This window comes from Physeter macrocephalus, chromosome 13, assembly GCF_002837175.3.
Source record: "Physeter macrocephalus isolate SW-GA chromosome 13, ASM283717v5, whole genome shotgun sequence".
NCBI lineage: Eukaryota > Metazoa > Chordata > Mammalia > Artiodactyla > Physeteridae > Physeter > Physeter macrocephalus.
In genome coordinates, this window is record NC_041226.1 from 74,501,292 (window position 1) to 74,522,981 (window position 21,690).

A 21,690-nucleotide genomic window follows, 5' to 3' on the forward strand; every position below is an offset into this window, starting at 1 on the left:
AGTCCAAAGGTTTCTAAAGAATAAGTAGAACTAGTTTCCATGTAAGCTTTGGAAACTAGTTCTAATGTTATAAGCACTCTTTCTTCCAGATATTAGCAAGTTATACTGCACAGAGGTTAGAAACTATTTCTATAACGGGCCAAATAAATATTTTCTACTTTGGGGGCCATAAGATCTCTCACAAATACTCAGCTCAGGTATCGTAACACAAAAGCAACCAATGAGTGCCTAATGACTGGGCATCGCTCTGTTCCAATAACTCTTTATTTACCAAAATGGGTTTCGCTGTGAGAGGTCATTTGCTGACCCTTGCTTTGAGATCTTCCTGTCATTTCTATTGTGTATTTTTTTTTTTTTTTTTTTTGTGGTAAGAGGGCCTCTCACTGCCGTGGCCTCTCCCGTTGCGGAGCGCAGGCTCCGGAGCGGAGTCTCAACCACTACGCCACCAGGGAAGCCCTCTATTGTGTATTTTTAAAGGTTAATTTTCCTTATCACTAGGTCAATATTTCCAATACAATTTGGAAAACACAGTATTTATTCTGGTTGCAGGGTAGGAACGAAGTTGGGGGAAAAACACACACACAAATAAAACAGTCCAATAAATTATTACACTTTCATTATAAAATAAAATCTACATGCTTAAAGCTCAAAATTCTTATTTTGAAATAATTAAGTTATTGTTAAATTAGTTATAAACCATTTAGAGATTTTTATCTGGTATTACTTTCCAATAAAATTGCTTTGCTTTTCTGACCAATACCTAAGTGTTTGAAGATAATAAGGTTCATTTAGATAGCCAAATTTTCTAAATAACTTGAAAGTTTTACAAATGTAGTGTATGCTTAATGGTGATTGAGGCACTAGTTTGGATCACAAAAAGCCACTTAACTAATGATAAATTAGACTTATATTAAACTGGGGCTTCCCTGGTGGCGCAGCGGTTAAGAATCCACCTGCCAATGCAGGGGACACGGGTTCGAGCCCTGGTCCGGGAAGATCCCACATGCCGCGGAGCAACTAAGCCCGTGCGCCACAACTACTGAGCCTGCGCTCTAGAGCCCACGAGCCACAGCTACTGAACCCAGGTGCCACAACTACTGAAGCCCGCGCACCTAGAGCCCGTGCTCTGCAACAAGAGAAGCCACCGCAATGAGAAGCCTGCGCACCACAACAGAGTAGCCCCCGCTCGCCACACCTAGAGAAAGCCCACGCTTAGCAACGTAGGCCGAACACAGCCAAAAATAAATAAATTTATTAAAAAGAGAAAAAGAATTATATTAAATTAGTATTATTGCTAATATGTATATACTACATGTACAATTTTCTATTTTTCTTTACACTACAATCTCTATGAGTATTACGTGGTAAGACACCAGTGATGCAAAAACCACTGAGGTTAATCCAGCCATCACCACATCTGGGGATTCCAGGAGAAACATCCTCTTAGAAGTAAGCGGACGCTAATGGGCAATGATTTATTTTTGCTGGTGCTTCATTGAAATATATAACATAGGCCAATTTTGGACACAATGACAGATATTGTAAAAGACTTCAATGAAAAAGTGAAATATAAAACTAAAATGAAGTTTGGACATTATTGTTGTGTTTGTATTGCCATTATTGCTGCTAATTCCATGGAAATTCTCTAATAGGATATACTGAAAAAGCATAAGATCGTGAAGATACATATGAATACACTAGAATATTCCTCAGTTTTTGGTGTTGTTTTAGATGTATTTTGGTAAAATATTTTTCATTTTAAAACTCACAATGATCAAATCTTAAATAGCTACTGAACACTTACCTTAGGCCAGATATTGTGCTACTAGCTTTGCATGTATGATTTTATATAATCTCGCAACAAATCTAAGGGGGAGTTAATACAATTTGACCTTAAAACCTGAGTGTTAAAATAATTAGGTGACAGTAGCAGGTTCACTGTGACAAAGCCCAAATTCAAGCAAATATGTCTAAATTCTGTCATTCTTTTTGGCAGGAGTTACTTCTTCAAAAGTATCCTGTCATATTTAACATTTGCATTTGTTATTCTGTAACTTTGTTTTAAATTATAGTATATCATTTACATATGAACCAAGATAGAAAGTTTCTGTTTACCTTGAGGTAAAAAACAAATTCATCACATTTTTCTACTTATTATTTTAAAATCAAACAAAAACTCTTTACTTAAAAAAAGTGTCTCAAACTGAAAGCTTCAGAACAAGTGTAATGAAAATGGAATGAAAGGATGAACTCAGTATGGTTCTACAACCCTTAAATGTTATTAGCGATAATAATAGTTTGGGTGTCCATCCTGGCTTAAAGCAACATCATTAATATAATGTTCCTGGTGCATTAGACATGAATCCTACAAATTTTAGATGAAGCTACATTCTGACATTTGCTTATATCTCAATGAATTTTCTCTACCTTGCTTTATGCGTGATTAAATATATAACTGGAATAAATCACTTGCTGGCTAACTGATTTATTGACACATTTGAGGACAATAGTTTCAGTACCTTGAAAAACAATGAATGGATATAGAAGTTTTCGCCAAACCCCTCAGTCCTGGGATGGCACAATCTTACGTTTTCCTGATCGGTATTTCTGGTGATCTCCACACAGTGAATGCAGCAGCTCAGTTGAAACAACTTAGAAGACACCAATATATTTGCAGAATGAGACAGTTCCAGAAAAGCCGACAGCGAGCTTCACAGAGACCATAATCAGATAGGGCTGGGACCTAGGGTGAAAAGTTGGAAAGAGAAAGATAGTAAAAGAGAAAAAGAAAGAGCAAGGAAGAGATAGATGCTTAATCAAGTCACAAAGCTATGATTCCTGTTTATGTTAAATTCTCCAATTTTATCTTTATTACTATTATTATTATCATTATTATGTGGCTCCTGGGTGCACCAAATTGGATTCTTCATAATCTTTGGTTCAAAATGATTATTATCAATAGCCCATTATGTTTTGATAAATCTTTGCCGTATAATGCCATTTGAGAGTTACTGACTTCTTGAAAGAAGCTAGAAAGGAAAACATGGTCTCAGGAACAGCATTTTGGAAAACAAACAAACAAACAAACAAAAAAACTTCAAAGACTGCAAATCACAGTTACAACTTCAATTAGAAGTGAGGTTTTGATTCTCCCCTAGCACCGACTATTTATTGAGGGTTCACAGAAATGTAGCTAACGGAAATTTAATTAGTGAGCAACGAAGCGGTATTCACTGAAGGAGCAGTATCACAAGAGAGCCAGACCCATTTCTCAGCGTTATGTAGGCATTGGTTATTGCCTACTGATGCTCTTTGGCATAGCCATACACTTCTATAAAAAGGCTTGAGTTGCTTTTCCCAGACATATGGGCATGTTCCTATACTTAAGAGTGTTTATTTCCGTTTTAAAGAATTTTATCAGTGATATAACAGCGACTGATTTTCTGATATATTCCCTCACTAATTTAGTTACTGCTCCATTTCTATGAATCACAGCCAATAAGTAATCTTTTACCTGGGAGACAGCACTGGCAGCGTTAATAAAACACAGGAACAAGAATACATTTATATAAGAGAAAAGACAGGAAAGACCTATTTTAGGGTATTATTAAAAAAGGATGTTTTGGCAGGCATGAAGAGAAATAGAAGCTTGATAACAGTGTATGGAATATCTCATTACTGATTAATAGTAGTGTACAGAAGTCACACGGGGAATAGCATTTGGCTCAGGAGAAATATACTGATTTTTTTTTCAAAAGTAGCAACAATAAGATTGGAAAAGTGTTCATTAGTTTGTATGGTCCACATGTTACCTTAACTTAGACGGCTTTTCAAGAAACCCTATTCTAAAGACAGGCAAGCACCTCTTTTTCGCAATATATACATTATTCGAATTAACTATTTAAGATTAAAATGGAGTGATGCTGGCAGGCTCCTTTGGATCAAACTGACTGATTCAAGAGGGAGAAAATTTCAGCCACCTCTGGTGTTTCAGCAGTCGAAAGTGGAGTGACTCGGTGAAGATATTCGATTTGCATATCCTGAAATGATGAAAAGAAAATACGTTTTGGCATAACTCTTAGGCAGCCTGTATATATTTTCTAAAAAAAATTTATTATTTTTGAAATGACAGTTTTCGACACATGTAAACCATTATCATGGCCAGAAACAGAGGCAGTGGCATATCGTACCATTCCCCTAAATGCTTATTTTCCTTCTAAAAATCAATGCCAACACCACCTCAAGAGGTGAACAGAAGCACAGAGCTTATAAAATAAATCACAGAAACATGTATTTTACTACCATATAGAAGCGATGCCATACGATGCCAAAGAGGTGAATATGGATGGAAAACCTTATTTAGCTATCAAGATTGCCAAACCCAATTTTGTTCATTCATATATTATGAAGCTTCCCAAGGAATTATTGAAAACAGCCGTCTTATCTGCTATTTTCCTTCTTCCAGATATATTTTCCATAGGAAACACCGATGTATCCCCCCCCAAAAAATGTGTTGTCTTTTTTCCTCACTCCATTAAAATTCGCAATGTTCAAGGTTAGCTGATGCTTTTGGTAGCCTCTAAACCTTAAATGGAGGCCCCAAACAGAGCTTTTGATATAGTTTTTCTATAATTATTTTTGTCCATAAAGTGCCCTTGATTTTTTTTTTTTTTTTTTTTTAGCGCCCTTGATCTTGATCTTGAAGTTATAAGTTATGCGTTGGGACTGTACTTGTAATTCCTCCTGATTCCTTTTAGTAGGTTGAGCATTAGACTGATGTCAACAGAGTAGACTCTGAAGGCAGCCGATCTGGGTCTCAGTTCTTTTATCTTTATAACGAGGAGAATAGACTAGGTGATGTCTAAGGTATCTGTTAGACTTACAATGATAATATTCATTGTATCTAATTTGAAATATTAAAATCTATTCAGTATAATATTTTCCCACACATAACTTTCATGCTTAAAATCCTGAGGTTTGGGCTTCGAGGGTGGCGCAGTGGTTGAGAGTCCGCCTGCCGATGCAGGGGACACGGGTTCGTGCCCCGGTCCGGGAGGATCCCACATGCCGCGGAGCGGCTGGGCCCGTGAGCCATGGCCGCTGAGCCTGCACATCCGGAGCCTGTGCCCCGCAACGGGAGAGGCCGCAACAGAGGGAGGCCCGCATACCGAAAAAAAAAAAAAAAAAATCCTGAGGTTTAAAAAAAGTGTAAACATCAAATATTTAAATGTAATGGTCAAAATCTCAAGAGTTTATTTTTTTAAAGCCATTTCTTGTTGCTAATGTTTATAAGAAAAACAAATGTTTTTTCCATTGATTTTCCAGTGGAAAAAATAAACAGCCTAAGCAAGCTGATTTGAAAGAAAAAGATAATTAATGAATTTTGTAAACAGATTGGTATTTGGTAACAGCAGGTTAATAACTCTCTTCTTACAAGCTGTTCTAGTATATTAATTGTTTTTTAAAGCATCTAGTAGTTTATTTTAATTCAGTTCTCCTTTGTGTGTCTTTAAAAAATACAAACTGATCTTGTGAATAAACCCAGAATCAATTTCAACTTAAAATATAAACACTTATGATCAAGTTTCTTCATTTTTTTTCTGTTAGAGATAAATATCTACTAAATCAAATGCCTGAGATATTTACACCTCCTGTCAGACATCTGGCAAAATGATATCTTTGTTGTAATAGGAAGTGTTAGGGAATCGGGGGGCAGGGAAAACACTGAGAGATCGTGTGACTTGGGGCATGGTTTATAGAGAAAACTGAAATCTTTATTTAGGTACCTTGCATGGTCATTCATCTTAATTGTAGTCCAAGCTAGTCTTCAGTGCAAAAAATGTGTCTCGTTGATGGAATACTGGCTGCATAATCTGAAGTTATTCAGACACCTCGTTTTCAGAGATACAATTTTCCAAACTAGCTTTTTTCTTTTTCTAGTTAATTGTCCATATGCAAAGTTCACCAATTCTTCAGGTTACAATTCTCAGTCATTCTCTGTCAATTAGAGCCAGATGGCAAAATTAAAGGCTCTTCACATTATGGCACAACAGTAATTTTAGTTCATCAAAGATCCTTACCCCTTGCCGTTTTTTCACAATTAATATTTAAGACCCTTTTGGACAAGCGCTTCATGAACAATGACACATACTCTGTAGCGAGAGGGTCCATCTTCTTGTCAAAGCTGATGGAGAAAAGAAAAGTGGTCCGCGGACATGATAATTACATAGTGCCTGCAAAGGTGGAAGGTGAGACACTGCAGATGGGAAGGAAGATAAAAGAAGCTCTCATTGCCAAACGTTTCTGGGGACAACGGAGAATTCTGAATCCTAACTGTGCTACAGTCCCTACATCAAACAAAGGCTAAGTCAAAAAAAAAGAACTGTAGAGTTTGGTTTGATTTTTATATGCAATTAACAGCAAACACAGATGCCATTTAGCGAATGAAAGCATATAGAACCAGAAATTCTTTAAAAATCCATATATCTCTCTCTCTTGCTAAACACACACGCGCGCACACACGCGAGCGCGCGCACCAGTTCAACTTTTGAGCAGCAGTAGCTCTGACATAGACATTTCACATAATCATTATGAATTAGTTATTGTTTCTGGAGTGGAGGAAAAGAAAGTTTCCCATTGCTAGAAAATATATTCTCCCATTAAATGGACCAGGAGACATTTTTCATAGTTTAAATGACAACAACGTCTATGTTAATGAGTAATATTAATTACTTTAGGTTTGTAGATGTGAGAGCAGTCAGTAAAATATTTTTCTCAAAGCATTCTTGCAAGAAAAACAAATGGCTGATTTTATCATTTCAATGTCAATTAAGGAAAGACCTACAAAGAAATTCAGTGATTGATTAAAGATTCCACAGTGTGTAAGAGACAGATTTAGGGTTTAAATATGTTTTCTGGCACCGAGTTCAATGTTCTTTCTCTCAAATCAAAACTACCGCCCAAATCCTTATAGAAAGACGTTATTCTGTGTGCCAGCACTTAATATTCTGTTCCAGGGATGTTAAAAAGAAGGGATAGTGGTCTTTTGCAAAGCAAAGCAAGTACAATGTTATTTTAGTTCATGTTCTTCCCTGATTTTAGATCTTAAAGATAACGTGTCATCAACCATAACTTACACAAATACTCTTTGTTCAAGATATTTAGATCAATAGCAAAAATGTAGGTCTCCAAAAATGAGTTATTTACTTATAAAGTAAAAGGTATGTGGCAATTTTTATACTTGCTTGAAGAAAAATCCAAAAGACAAAAAAGACATATTTTGAATGAAATTTTCATGTAAAAATAAAATTTTCTTGAAAAAAAAATAAATGGTAAAACAACAAATTCCTAGTCTGTCATGACTGATTTCTTTAGGAAATAAAAGATAGTTGACTTTGCTGTTCTAAAAATATGAACTTTTTCTTGCTCAATTCATTCATATTAACATAACATTCTCTTCCTAAGTGAATTATGAGAAAAATACTGATGGTGTGATGATGATAGTGATGATAATAATAAGGCTAATAATACTAATTGACGGCTTAACATGGCTCAAGAACTGTGTATAGAAATTCAGAAAAGCCAGGAAAAGTCACTATTATTACCCATGTTTTAATTAGCAGGCAAATGGTAAAAAATTGACACCTAATCAGAGCGATAAAGAGGCTGTCCACTATCCATTAAGCAGCAAAGTTGAATTCAAACCCTGGGCCTGAAGCTGGAGGCCGCTTTTTCCTGTGACTCAAATTGTACGTAAAAAAACAAAGAAAACAAAAACATCATTTTACCCACAGATTGTAATTGTCTGAACTGAGATATTTAGAAGAATTGTGACTTCACAAGAACTTCAATCACTGGAGTTTTATCTAAAATTTCCTCTATATTTTGTATATAAGCAAAACATACCCGCATACTATTGAAAGCTAATAATGACTTTTTTTTTTTACATTATGTGATTAGTTAAAGCTGTCAAAATCTGTGGTACATTGCACTGAACATTTTAACCTAAGAAAAGTTTAGGATCAAATATTTATTCCATCTGGGTGGAATACTTTTTCCCCTACACTGGCAAAAATACTGTCAGTAGTTTTATTCATTCTTCAAGATACTGCCTAAGGTTTACATCCCTTACATAGTCTTGTTTTTACCCCCTCAGGTGTATTTAACTATGCTGTATTTAAGTTCCTACTGCTTCTATAGATAACTCCATTATAGCATTTATCCTTCTTATTGCTTTTTACAACTACACATATGTCTATCAACCCTTGCTAGCACATAAGGCAGGGACCTGCTGGGGACAGGAACCTTATTCACTAGCCATTCTCAGTGTTTACCATAGTGTTGATTCCACAGTAGATTCCCAATTAATGTTCATTAATTAAAACTTCATATCCAAATCAGCTTTTTACAAAAGACAGATTTTTAGAAATGTGTTAAATTGAGATTATTTTTCCCCTCTTAATATGACCATATTATCGAAATTTTTACACTGTACAGTACAAACTCAGGTATTAATAACTCTACCTAATGACTTTCCTACATTCTCCTACATTTTAAAATCTAAATTTAAGAAACATGCAAATAGTCACAGGAGGGAATATATTTTAAATCTACAGTAGCTATGGGCTAGAACCATAAGAAAGAACGGTAGGACTTAAAACTTACATGGAAAATTCTATGAAGATTGGTTAATGCTGATCTTAGAAGATTTTGGTTATTGCTTGGCTTCCACACCCAAATTAAATGGTCATGCTCTGAAAAAAATGCAAGTAATTTAATTTTGACTGTAGGTGTTCTTTAAAATTCTTTATATTCAGGCATAGTTTACCTTCTCTCCAGAAGGTTAGGAGAGAGTCTGTGAAATGGAACAACAGTTAAGGACAAACTACATGATGGGAAAGAAAATAATAATGATGTTAATTTCTTCAAATTCTGAGAAAAAGAGTCACAAGAAAGACAGGATTCTACAAATATATTTTTTAAATCATTTTCCAATGATGTTCTCCACCTCCACTGTCTATACCTTGACTTTGAGATATAGAGAAATACGGGTTAATTTAAAATAAACCAAAACTGCATTGTTTAACCCCTCACATTTAATATCTAACTCCTGCAGGTCAAAAAGTGGGTTAGAACGAAGTGGTGAATCAACTAAGTCAAAAATTACTGTACATTAAAATTTTGTATAAAATTCCTGTGAGACTTGATTTTTAAGTTAATATGTTTTAAGTTAATATGTACCAGAATGTTTCTGATATGTGTAAGAAGCTAAAAAATAGAAAGACTACTCAAATTTCTTTATCATTCTACGTAGATTTGATTTACATAAATGTTAGCATTTTCTCATCTCAACTGAAGAACAAGTAGCTGAGTTATTAGGTGTGTGGAACAATCCTCAAAAAGCTCTTTGATATTCTCTGTAGTTTTTTATTTCCTCATGAAAAACGTTCTGAAAATCCTGACATGTTTGGGAATGATTAGACTTTGGCTCCACTGCGGATTTTCATTTCAGTTGGATCAATGACTTGTCCATAGGACATGATTTTGAGACCCAGTGGTACTCAGCAGGCTGATCATGCAATTCGAAGTTCAAAGTTCTAGGGTAATAGATCAGTCACTATGAGAAAATGTGAAGTAAACAGTTTACGCCTGTCTTTAGGGCAATGTAAGATTAACTGACAGAAAAATGGCGCAAAATCCAATCATTTTACTATCCTCAGTCTCATTAAAACCTAAAGAAAGCACCTACACTTCCAATGCAATAAGTACAAAAAAATCACACACTAAAAAATTGTCTATTAAGTACTTAATACAAAATAGAGAAATCTCATGTTATGGCTCTAAATTTATGGCTCTAAAGTCTCATGCTATGGCTCCTGATTTAATCTGTAGGAAGAACCTTAAAATAATGGGGAAATCTTAATTTGAATTTAAAAATTAAGATCTTTCAGGAGATTAAGGAAAACATGGCTGGCCAATGAGTTTTCCCAACAGACTAGGGTGCTATAGGCAGACATTTCAAGAAATGTGATTCCTTCGATGAAGCTAATAATGAACTTCAGGTAAGGTACATGCCAGGAATGTTAGAAGAGACTGAAATTACCCAGATCGGAGTCTTCAGATGGGGAAGCATTCCCCTTAGTTTACTCCAGCTGTGCCAAGATATTTCAGACCAGTGTGTATCTAAAGAGAAATCACACCATGCACTGTCTCTCCCCTCCACCCACAGGGAGAGATGACATCAACTTCAATAAAATTATTACAAACACTAAGTAAGAGAGAAAAGGATTTGAAAAATCACTCCTGGATTTTATTATAATGCTTGAATCCATATGCCTTAAATTCTGATATTCCGGAAAAAAAAAGAAAGTGATGTTATATGTAGCAAACTTATTTACTCTTGGTTTCTTCCATTATTTCTAGAAAGCTCTTTCTTCCACTCCTGGGTTTTCAGAGTCCAGTTCACTTCCTGACACATGGACTAGATCTGTATTGACGTCCATATTGCTATCTGTGTCAATGACTATATCTATATCTAAAAAGTTATCCATCTATATGGAGATATACATATATATGTATCTACATTTATATCTAAATAATTATAATTATGGGATAAATAGATATTAGAGAAATATATAGACTAATGTATCTATACATACACACACACACATATATTGATAAATACAAAAATAGAAGTGAGATCATATAGATAAGAATTTATTGCAATAAAGCATTCATCAATAAATTTAAAGAAACACACATTAATAATTATAGTATTTCGGTATCTAACAATTTAGCAAAAATGGAATGGAGGACAACTAATTCTAGCAAGTAAATGAATATGGCTTTCCTAGTCACTGGTAAATCATTTCAGAAATAACTTGGCAATAAACACACACAATGTTGAAAGAGTCATGAATCTTTCTTTAACCAATTGTTCTATGAGGTAACTCTTCTAAGAAAATATAATAGGAGGAAAAACTTTATGTGCTGAGATGTTTATTAGATCATCATTTATACTGCCAAGACTTGGAAGTAATCTAAATAGCTAATTATGTGATGAATGTTTGGTAAATTACAGCATTTAAGCCCAATGGATTAGTACATACATTACAATTATGAGCATTAAAGCTGTTAGTGCTATGAGAAACTTTTAAAATAAATTGTTAAATAAACCAGAGTCAGAAAATGTATAAATAATATGCTATGTAACTGTCAATGGCAAAATAGTGGGATAAATATAAATAAAATATGGTCATTTCTGGATGAAGATCAATGGATGATTTTTCTTTTTTTCTTTCTTTTCCTTTCTTCTTTTTAACCCTTTGAATCTATTCCAACTCCCCACATTTTTTAAATGGTATGCATTATTTTATAGTACCATCGTATAAGTAGAATTATATGGTTGTCAAAAGAAAGTATGTTTCCCTGACAAATATTTATTGAGTACTATGTGTAGGCATGGTGAAAAATATCTAGATATGAGTTCTTGCCCCTCTGTATTTTACAGAGGTATGTGGAATTCAAAGGTTAATCAGATAATTATGCTTGCAGGAGAACAACATTCCAGAAACCCACATTAATGTCAAGAATAGAAAAGACAGTGTGATGGCGCACAGGAGTAGCCGAGAGAAGGAGAAGGATGGAAACAGTGGGTCAGCCTCCTGTAGGGTTGGACAAGGGGTCAAACCAAGTCAAACAGAGATGTGTAGGTTTCTGATCAGAACTTTGCTTTCACCTACGAGCCAGAGGAAATCTTATAAGGTCTGAATAAAGGAACAGTAGAGAATATTTTGAAAGGAATAAGCTGAGTCTTAGAGGAGGACCGATTAGGAATTAAATACAGCTATACAGGTAAGAAGTGAAGCTTAGTAAGTGTGAGAAGTGCTGGAAGGAGTCGTACGCTCTGGGCTTAGAAAAGTTGTCTTTACTTAGCTTTGCGAGCGTCAGGAGTCACATAACATCGCCAGCCCCCACTTCCCTCATGTGTACAATGGAGATGATAGGGGTGCACTTGATAAGGTTGCTGTGAGGATTACATAACACAACTCATATAAAACAATTATCACGGAGCCTGGCACCTCCCAAGTTCTCAGTGAGCATTATTTTTACTAACTGGGTGGTAGCTGTGTAAACCTAGAGAAGTATACGGTTGTAAACCATTTTTAGGGGGTAAAGTCAAACTGGTGATATGTAAAATGTAGGAGGTGACAGAGAGAAAGTACTCAGCGATATTTATAGCTTGTGGAGCTGTAGAGATGATGGCAAGGTCCCTTCAAAAGTGATATACAAGATGAGTACCAGTTTGGGAGTCCAGATCATGAGCTTGATTTTTGTATATGCTGAATCTCAGGTACCTCTGTGATATCCACGTGGAGGTGTTAGGAAATGAGTGTAGATACATGTGTGTCAGAGGTTCCTTCCGACACAGAGCTGTAAATCAGCCAGCTGCCAGGTAGAGTTTGAAGTCTTGATTAGAGCGGATCACCCAGGGTGACATCCGCCGAGTAAGAAGTTCAGAGGCCTGGGACCTAAACCTGGAGAAACGCATGACATCACAGCAAAGGTACAAAAGATGAGCATACAGAACAGTGCCATTGCTGACATTGTCGTCTGGGTTGATTTCAATCCAGCTAGTTTGATAAAGAGGAAAGCACCATAAAAGAAGGGTAAATGTAAGCTGGAGAAGAGAAATGAGAGATACCCAGTAACGTATAGTTTGAAGCAGTGTGTCCGGAAGGGAAGGAAAGATACAGGGTGGAGGATAGAAAGGAAACGTGTGTAGTGGGATGGAGGTCCACAGTTCAGTGGCCAAAGTGCCGGGAGCCAGACGTGTTTCTGAATTCAGAAACGTGGGGTTTACGAAAGCAGTACACATCTGTGCCGTATTATAGATCATCCCTGCAGGCAGACCCAAAAGGTGCAGTTTAGCCAGACCCTCGGTCACCCACCCCTTGGTAATTAGGATAAATATGCCTCCTCTAAAACCTCTAAGTAAAGTGCCCACTTCTGGGCTGAGGAGTGTGAGAATCATCCCTAGGTCAGGCAGTTACCCGCGTCTCACTGCTGACCACCCCCTGACCATTGGTGCTCAATGAAGGCACCGCCCAAAGCCCAAGGCAGCAGTTTCCGGCGGTGCTGAACCTGCCAGCACCCCTGCTGCCCACATTTTCTGCTCGTTGCAGTTTTACCCTCTACTGAGACAGCTTCCCGTTCAGCTCCTCTCCCAGAACTGTGTGGTAACCTCGTTAGGACTACGCCAGGCTACTAATACCTCTATCTGCTTTTTAATGTTAACGTTGCTTTAGGGAATTTAGACAAATAATATGACATCGTGTTCTTATTCATAGTAGATATACAATTTCTAACCTTTAAAACAATGTACAGACTGATGATTTTTTGTATAAAGATTAATGAATAGATCAGAGAGAAATCAGACATCAGGAAAAAATAAAGGGATCCGTAATCTTAGAGAAGATGTTAGGATGCTAGGATAGGTTGTGTAATAACTAATGCTTGGGAGCCAGGTCAGAATGAGACACGGCAAGCCAGCCAGACCTGGGTGTGTGCTAAGATGTCAGTCTGTAAGTTCTGGGATCCAGAGGTCAGCGTAGAATCAAATCTTAGGGAAGCATAACTAAGCACTGTGGTGTTTGGTTTAATTTGACACTGTAATGGTCACTAGACGTCGGTGTGCTGGGGCCCTAAGGCAGAGAATCCATTCAGAAGGGATCCAGACTAACTGCATGAGCAAACGAAAGCACTTAGAATGGCAGGCACTAGGCCTCGTTGGGAGGTGTTTGTGTTTGCATTTATTTATTTATTATGGGACTTGAGCTTACGCACTAGTTAGCACCTAGTGGCAATTTCAATTGGGCCTATACACAGATCATTCTAGGAAGTAATTTTAAAGGTATTAATTAAGTTCTAAAGAGAGATTCTAAAAAAATGCAAAGGAACAAATTTTTAAAATTTCTCTGTATGCATTTGGCCACCTGCCTTCTTGTGTTGCCGCTTATTTTCACAACCCTGACATATAGCAGTGAATATATTAACATAAAAGAACACGTCTGGAACTCTGACATAGTGTATATTTTTTCTCCTGTAGAGTCTTTTATATCCCCTTTTTTCAGTTCACATGATTATATCTATTTTTTTTTTCAAACTTGACGTTTCTTTTAAAGCGTAAGGTTTATTTTCACACTTCTGATTGCCATAGGAAGAGGAAAGAGAGTGTCACACATCAGACATTCTAATTCAGACATTATGCAATCAGAGTGACAAGGATTAATAAAGATTAATTTGGTTCCCACTTAAAAAGTCCTAGCACTTCAGCAATACTATCGCTGGGCATGTGAGAAAAAGAATAATTATCATCTGCTTTTGAAACATGCTTGTTTTGCTGTACAGCACGTTGCTGTCCATGTTGGAAGCTTGTTTTTATCAAAGTGTTTGCCGGCTACTTTTTTCCAATAACCTACAGCTAGTAATAGGATTTATGGAACAAAATTTTACATGTATCGGTGGGGAAATATTCTTCAAATAGCCACTTTGCTGAGCTTGCTTTATTTATTTTTGGTATTGTTACTTGTATTTTAAAATGGAACATACAATTTATTTTAAAGAAGGCTTCGCAATGCGAGTTCAGACTTTATTCATTAAGAGTTTTATCAAATCAGTTGAGTCTTCACAAGGCTACATGATCACATATTTTTTTCCCATTTTTTAAGTGCTCACTTAGGAGAACAAACTATCCAAACAAATTCTCTTTCCTTACTCAAAAAGTGTCCATTTGAATGAACCATGCAACTACTTGTTTTTTGTTGGGTAAACACAAGGTGAATTCCTTTCAAGGCTCTTGTATAAAAAGGGAGTGGTGATAATATAAGCAAACAAGGACGAATAAAAGTGCCAACAGATGCAAATTTCTTTCTTTCTTTTTTTCTGGCCTTCTTACTTAAAGAAGTCATTCAATTCAGCACATACTGGTTGATGCTTTGAGACTCACTTAGCCTGTGAGTGAAAGAATTATTATTCGGCCTTTTTTTTTTTAACATCTTTATTGGAATATAATTGTTTTACAATGGTGTGTTAGTTTCTGCTGTATAACAAAGTGAATCAGCTATACATATACATATATCCCCATATCTCCTCCCTCTTGCGTCTCCCTCCCACCCTCCCTATCCCAGCCCTCTAGGTGGTCACAAAGCACGGAGCTGATCTCCCTGTGCTATGCGGCTGCTTCCCACTAGCTATCTAATTTACATTTGGTAGTGTATATATGTCCATGCCACTCTCTCACTTCGTCCCAGCTTACCCTTCCCCCTCCCCATGTCCTCAAGTCTATTCTCTACATCTGTGTCTTTATTCCTGTCCTGTCCCTAGGTTCTTCAGAAGCATTTTTATTTTTTTAGATTCCATTTATATGTGTTAGCATACGGTATTTGTTTTTCTCTTTCTGACTTACTTAATTCAGCCTTTTGAAACTAGGAGGAAAGGATTAGCATTATGTTCCAAATGATATGGACATTAGTTTCCTAGGGCTGTTACAGCAAAGCACACAAACCAGGTGGCTTAAATCAAGGTGTCAGAAGGGCTGACTTTAGAAAGTTGTGAGGAAATATTTGTTGCATGCCTCTCTCCTAGCTTCTGAGAGCCTCAGGTGTTCCTGAGCTTGTAGATGGCATTCTCCCCGTGTGGTCACGTCGTCTTCTCTCTGTGCGTGCTTGTTTTGTGTACACATTTCCCCTTTAAAAGGACACTAGTCATATTGGATTAGGGTCCACGCTAATGACTTCACTTTAACTTGATTATCTTTGTAAAGACCCTATTTCGTAATAATGTTGCATTCAGAGACACTAGGGGCGAGGACTTCAAGATATGTTTCGGGGGGGGGTAGGGAATTCACCTCGTAACAATATGTTTCCTTTGATACTGTTAGAGGTAGACATTTATGGATTATATTTCCAGAATCAGCAACATGCATCTCCTTCCTTTCCTCCTTATCTTGACTCTATTAATTTTCCTGCAATTATTTAACATTGACATGGAGTTTTGTCAGAAGCTGAGAATTATCTTTTATTTTTAAAAGAAGATTTCCACTCCTGTGACTCTTTTCATCCTACAGAAACAAGGACTGTGTACGTCTGCCTTCATTCAACAAATTTGCAGAGTCTCTTTTGTGTATAGAAACGGGATGTCATAGCGAGCAAGAGAAACAGGGTAGACAAAGGAGAATGGGGTAATGGGGGTACTTTCTAAGGTCAGACTGTGAGGTTCAAAATTTGCCTCTACCAGTTGCGTATTTGGGCTAGTTACTTGGCTTCTGAGTTTTGGTTTTTATATATCCACAATTTCAATGATCACATTGATAACAATAATCATAACTCCCTAATAGCATTGTTGTCAGTATTAAATTAGTTAATGTATGGAGAATCTGGAGATGCATCAGTGGGAGGAGAAAGAGAGAAAGAAAAGAGAGAGAGGGTGACTTTGGACGGAGTATAGAATTTCAGGGAGATTGGCAAAGAAAAGGCTTTGCAGGGCTTGTAACCTGAGAAATATTCAAGTAGATAGGAAAGGGAATGTCAAAAAGTTTGTCATGAGATATGAGTTGAATTATTTTTAGCTCTCTACTGTGTTTTGATAGGAGGAAGTAGAGGTCTCTGTCCTGGTTCTATTGGTCATGTTTCCTGGACACCAGCTACTAGTGGAGATCCTTGGTCTTGTAAGTTAAATATTAGTGAGAAACCTGAGGATTCGATGAGATAACTCAGCAGGCCGCCTAGAACAGTTGTAAGGCAACTTTAAGACTAAAATTAAATGTTCTTGAAGCAAAGGTCTTCTGCTTATTCAAAAGCTTGTCTAGGGTTTTCTCTGTCCATTCAGGGCCAAGAGAAAGAGATGGGTCGGCAAAACTGAGGTCCCTTAAAAATGATACAGTACGATCAGGATAATCTGGAAGAAAAAATCATTCTGATGGTGCTGTTGAAAAATAAATGGATTCCCTATATTTGTTCGATAACCTGAAAATTCCTAATGAAACACAGATGTTCACGGTTTTGAAAAGTAGCAACCTCAAGAAGTGTTTTTTGTTTCTGTAACAGACTATTAGAGAACGTAATATATCTAAACATCATCTAGACAGTAGATATACTTTATATCATTTAAGATACATTAAGTGAAAAATGGAGTCACATGGATACTGTAAATGATGTTCTACCAAGTATTTAATCCTGACACAGAGTATTGTCGTATACTGAGGATGCTGCTTTTAAGGCACCTTTGTCCCTGTGACCTTTTCATCTTAGGGCAACAAGGGAAAAGTGGTCATTTGCAGCAGTCATTTCAGTCAGTCAACAAAGTTCATTGAATACCTATTCATTTCATTCTATGACCTGGAACAGAGGATATCACAGCAGACAGGACAGAGATGGTTGCTTTCCTCATGAGCCTTATATTCTAGGGGAGTTTACACCGCAGGCAAAAAATGATGCCTTTGCTATACTGCTTATTTGTTTTTATCTTTTCAGTTAAATCAGACAACTGCGCCAGAGTTTTTATAAGGAAACGTGTGGGAATGGCCCCTGATCACCACATCTGATCACTTTTATCCCAGTGTGGTCCTACCTTCTTCATATTGCCCATCCACCTCCATCCCCCACCCCACTTTTTTTGCAAGTTTTATCCCCTTCTCCTGCATCTTAGCTTACCTGGCTGGGATGTCTTTTTTTTCTTAGTCCCTTTAAGTCTTAAAAACCTCTAATAAAATAAATTCACATAATATTCATAGATGAATTTATTATTCCTTCTTAAGCAATTGCACTAAAGACAAAAATGACTCCTGGGGGCTGAAATACAGCACATGTAGACAGCATTATGCTCACTGTGTTCTGCCCTTGGCAAGTCCCTATAAAATCACCTACTTCTCCACCTGTACATAGTTTGAGTCCTGAAAGTTGGTTGATTTTCATGACTCTGATTGATAGTAATAATTTGGATTCAAGTTCTTAGATAGATGAATGTCACTTAATTAACAACAACAAAAAAAACCCACTATATTTGGACAAATTTTTTTACTAACAGATTCAGGTAAATACAGATTTTATGAATTTCTAAGTTCTCATTCTTTCCAATATTTTCAGTGACTGGATGATTACTTTTCTTGGGGAGAGTTGAAGTGGTCATATTTCTAGCTATTTTTTTTCCGTTAAAATAGAAGCTACTTAATTAACTGTTATATATTGCACTTCAGGGGACCCATACTTTTACACCCTTTCATGGACTTCCTAAGACTTTGTAATGCTTTCAGAGCAAAGATCAATGGTAATTGACATGCTCAGCATAAAAACATTATAATTACCCAGGATGTAAGAAGTTCTTTGGGTATAGTGCTTTTATGGTCATTTTGTTAACAGATTGGCAAAGAAGGATTCACATTTTTTTAAGCCTTTGAAATTAACACTCACCATAGTCGGTGAATTGTATTATTATTGATAAACCATTTTCAAAGCTATGCCTGAATGATGTGTCAAACCAATTTTATATTAAGCAATCCCCAAAAAAGCTTCTTCTCACCTAGGCTCTACTACGCTTACTGGAATATTTGATGTTTATTCCTCTAAGAGGTATGATGTTGAATATTTTGAGAATACTTCGCTGCAAATCTCTAGATTTTGAAGTTGAAAAAAAAATAATTCATTTTATTTGCTGTAGTCAAAATGCTATGAGTAGTCATATTAAGGGCACAGTAAGTAAATCATTTCTATGAACGATTTCTGAGTAATCTAAAACCCCAAAGATAACCAAGATACCTTAGTGATTAAGAGTCCGGTGTTTTGAGTTGGGGTGCCTGTTTTGGAAACTAGCTTTTCCAATTTATTAGCTATGTGACCTCAGAGAAGTTATGCAACCTCTCTGTACCTCAGCTGCTTCCTTTGTACAATATTTATGATAATACAAAACTCATCCCATAAATAAGTTGAATATGTTATTTCCTAAGACGTATAGCTGGCAGTATAAAAACCTAATATTGTCTCTATATTATTACTTTTATTGTTGTTATTATTATTGCTTTATCCTTGAACCAAAGGATAAACCCAATTGGCCTGGGTTTCTGAGTCTCACGGGGGAAATTCATGGATATACTCACAATAATCCATGTCAATAAGTGCTATAGATTGATTGCTTGTGTCCCCTCAAAATTCATATGCAGAAATCCTAACCTCCAAGGGGACGGTATTAGGTGGTCGGGCTTTGGGGAGGTCCAAAGGGTGGAGCCGTTATGAATGGAATTAGTACCCTGATAAAGCAGGCTGGAGAAAACTTCCTTATTCCCTTCCAGAGAAAAGTCAGCCTTGAATGAGGAAGCAGGCTCTCACAAGACACCAAATCTGGCAGTGCCTTGATCTTGGAATCCTCAGCTTCTGTAACTGTGAGAAATAAACGTTTGTTGTTCCTAATCCACCCGCTTTATGATATTTTGTTACGGCAGTCCAAACAGACTTGAAAGTAGGTTTATTTGAAGTTCTTACTTTGCTAATACTAATTCTTGACAATTAACTCTAACGTGATGGGGGAGACTACCTTTTCCTCGTCAGCATCCTTCCAGTGACCATCCGCTTGACCTACACATAATACCTCTCACGCATGCTCAATACAAGTCTAGCTTTGTGTCATGCTTTCCTCTAGAACTTCAGCAGATCATTGGCCAAGGGCCCCAGCGATTAAGCATTGGAATCCATCACTGCCTTTGTACTGAGGCCACAACGCTTGTGCCTGCTTTCACTCAAAGATGGAGTAGTGCTGGAAGTGTACTAAGGTGAACACATTTCTGAGAAATGGGACAACTCTGACAGCTGACCTTGGCTCAAGCTCTTCATGAGGGCCTTGCTGAAACTTCTTTAGGCTGCATATAACCTGCCTTCCCCGTCTCTCCTTCCTTCAGGGTCACACTGTGCTCTACCAGCCCCTCCCTCTCTACTTTCTCTCGTGCACTTGCCCTAATAAAACCCTTGTTCATTTAGTTCTATCTCAGCATCCTCCTCTTGGGGGACTTGGAATAGGAAGGGGTCACTGCACGTCTGAGTGGCAGGAAATGGGCATGTTACTGAGCGCTTTTAATGTCAACCACCTGAGTCATGTGGCTTGTAGGTTTGAGTTCCTGTTGAGCTGCAGTGATTACCATCATCCCTTGTTTCTATGTCACCAATTACCTCTCAGTGTGTCTTCCACGTGGAAACTGAGTTTTATGGAGTCTGGGAAAGAATGTAATTGTGCATTACTTAAACGCTCTATATTAAGCTTTAAAGAACAAACAACAGGAACCACAGAAGGCATGCAGCTACCTTAGTCTAGACCTAACTGATAAATAACACAGTATGGCACATTTATATAAATCCTAAACTTTTGAAAGCTCTTTTTCATCCACTCGCAGAATCAATAATTATTTTGCAGCAATTGACTTCATTTATTCATAAAACTAACATCTATGTTTATTAATCCAAGTGATCTTGCCATTAATTGAGGAGAAAACTGAAGAGATCAAAATGCATGCCCCATGATTGCTCTTGGAAGTATAATAAATATAACAAGCATAGTAAATCAAGAAAAGCATTCTGATTTTTTTCTCCTCAAACCTGCTTGTCCCACAGTTTTCTTCTTAATAAGTGATGGCTAGATTCATCAACCCAGAACCTGTGGTTTCATCTCTTATTTTTGGCCACGCCTTGCAGCATGGGGAGATCTTAGTTCCCCGACCAGGGATGAACCCGTGCCCCTTGCACTGGGAGATCAGAGTCCTAACCACTGGACCACCAGGGAAGTCCCTGTGGTTTCATGTTTGACCCCTCTCTTTTGCTCAGTTCCCAACAACTGAATACCCTTCTTTAGATATGCGCAGTCTGACTGCTTCTTAACACATGTAGCACTACCCAGCTGGACCAGTCACCTCATCAATCCCTGTAGAGCTCTTGCTGGTCTGGCTGCTTCCAGGCTTTCTGCCACAGTCCACTCCCCACACCACAGCCAGAATGAGGCTGAAAATGCAGCTCCTTCCTGTTGGGTTTCCTTCCTGCTTCAAATGACCCTATTAATAGAACCTAAGGTGATCCTATGCCAGTTCCGTTCTTCCGGGGGGACATAATGTATCCTTTATCCTGACAAAATTCTAGGAGTTCAATCCATTTCCAACACAACAGTAGGTCCTCTGGTTCCTCCACCAAAGCAATTGTTCAGTTGTCTTTCATCTTCTTGTTTGCTTTGGGCAAAATTAAACCCTTTTCCAATTATCTTGATCACATTTAGGCTCTCCAAGCAGCCATAATAAAATGCTTTCCTCTCAATAAGCATTGTAAATTGTAAAAGAATTGAAAAAATGTTTTTAGTGAAGAATTCTAAAATCATTGTCTCTTCAAAATATTCTCCTCTTTCCATATTGTGACCTATTTTTATATTTTTTTATCAGACTGAACGGTTCAAATGTTATGGAACTGGTTCACTATATCCTTTGTGAATTGTGCATTTTAGTTCATCTTTGTTCTTTATTTTGCAGCATTTATCACTAATATATTTCCTTTATGGAAAATCCAGTTTTAAAAAATATTTTACAATTTAATTTTGGTTTGTTGTTGATAATAACTATTTACTTAAATGGTGTATCTTTGCCTTAAATATAAGCAGGCATAGTCCTAA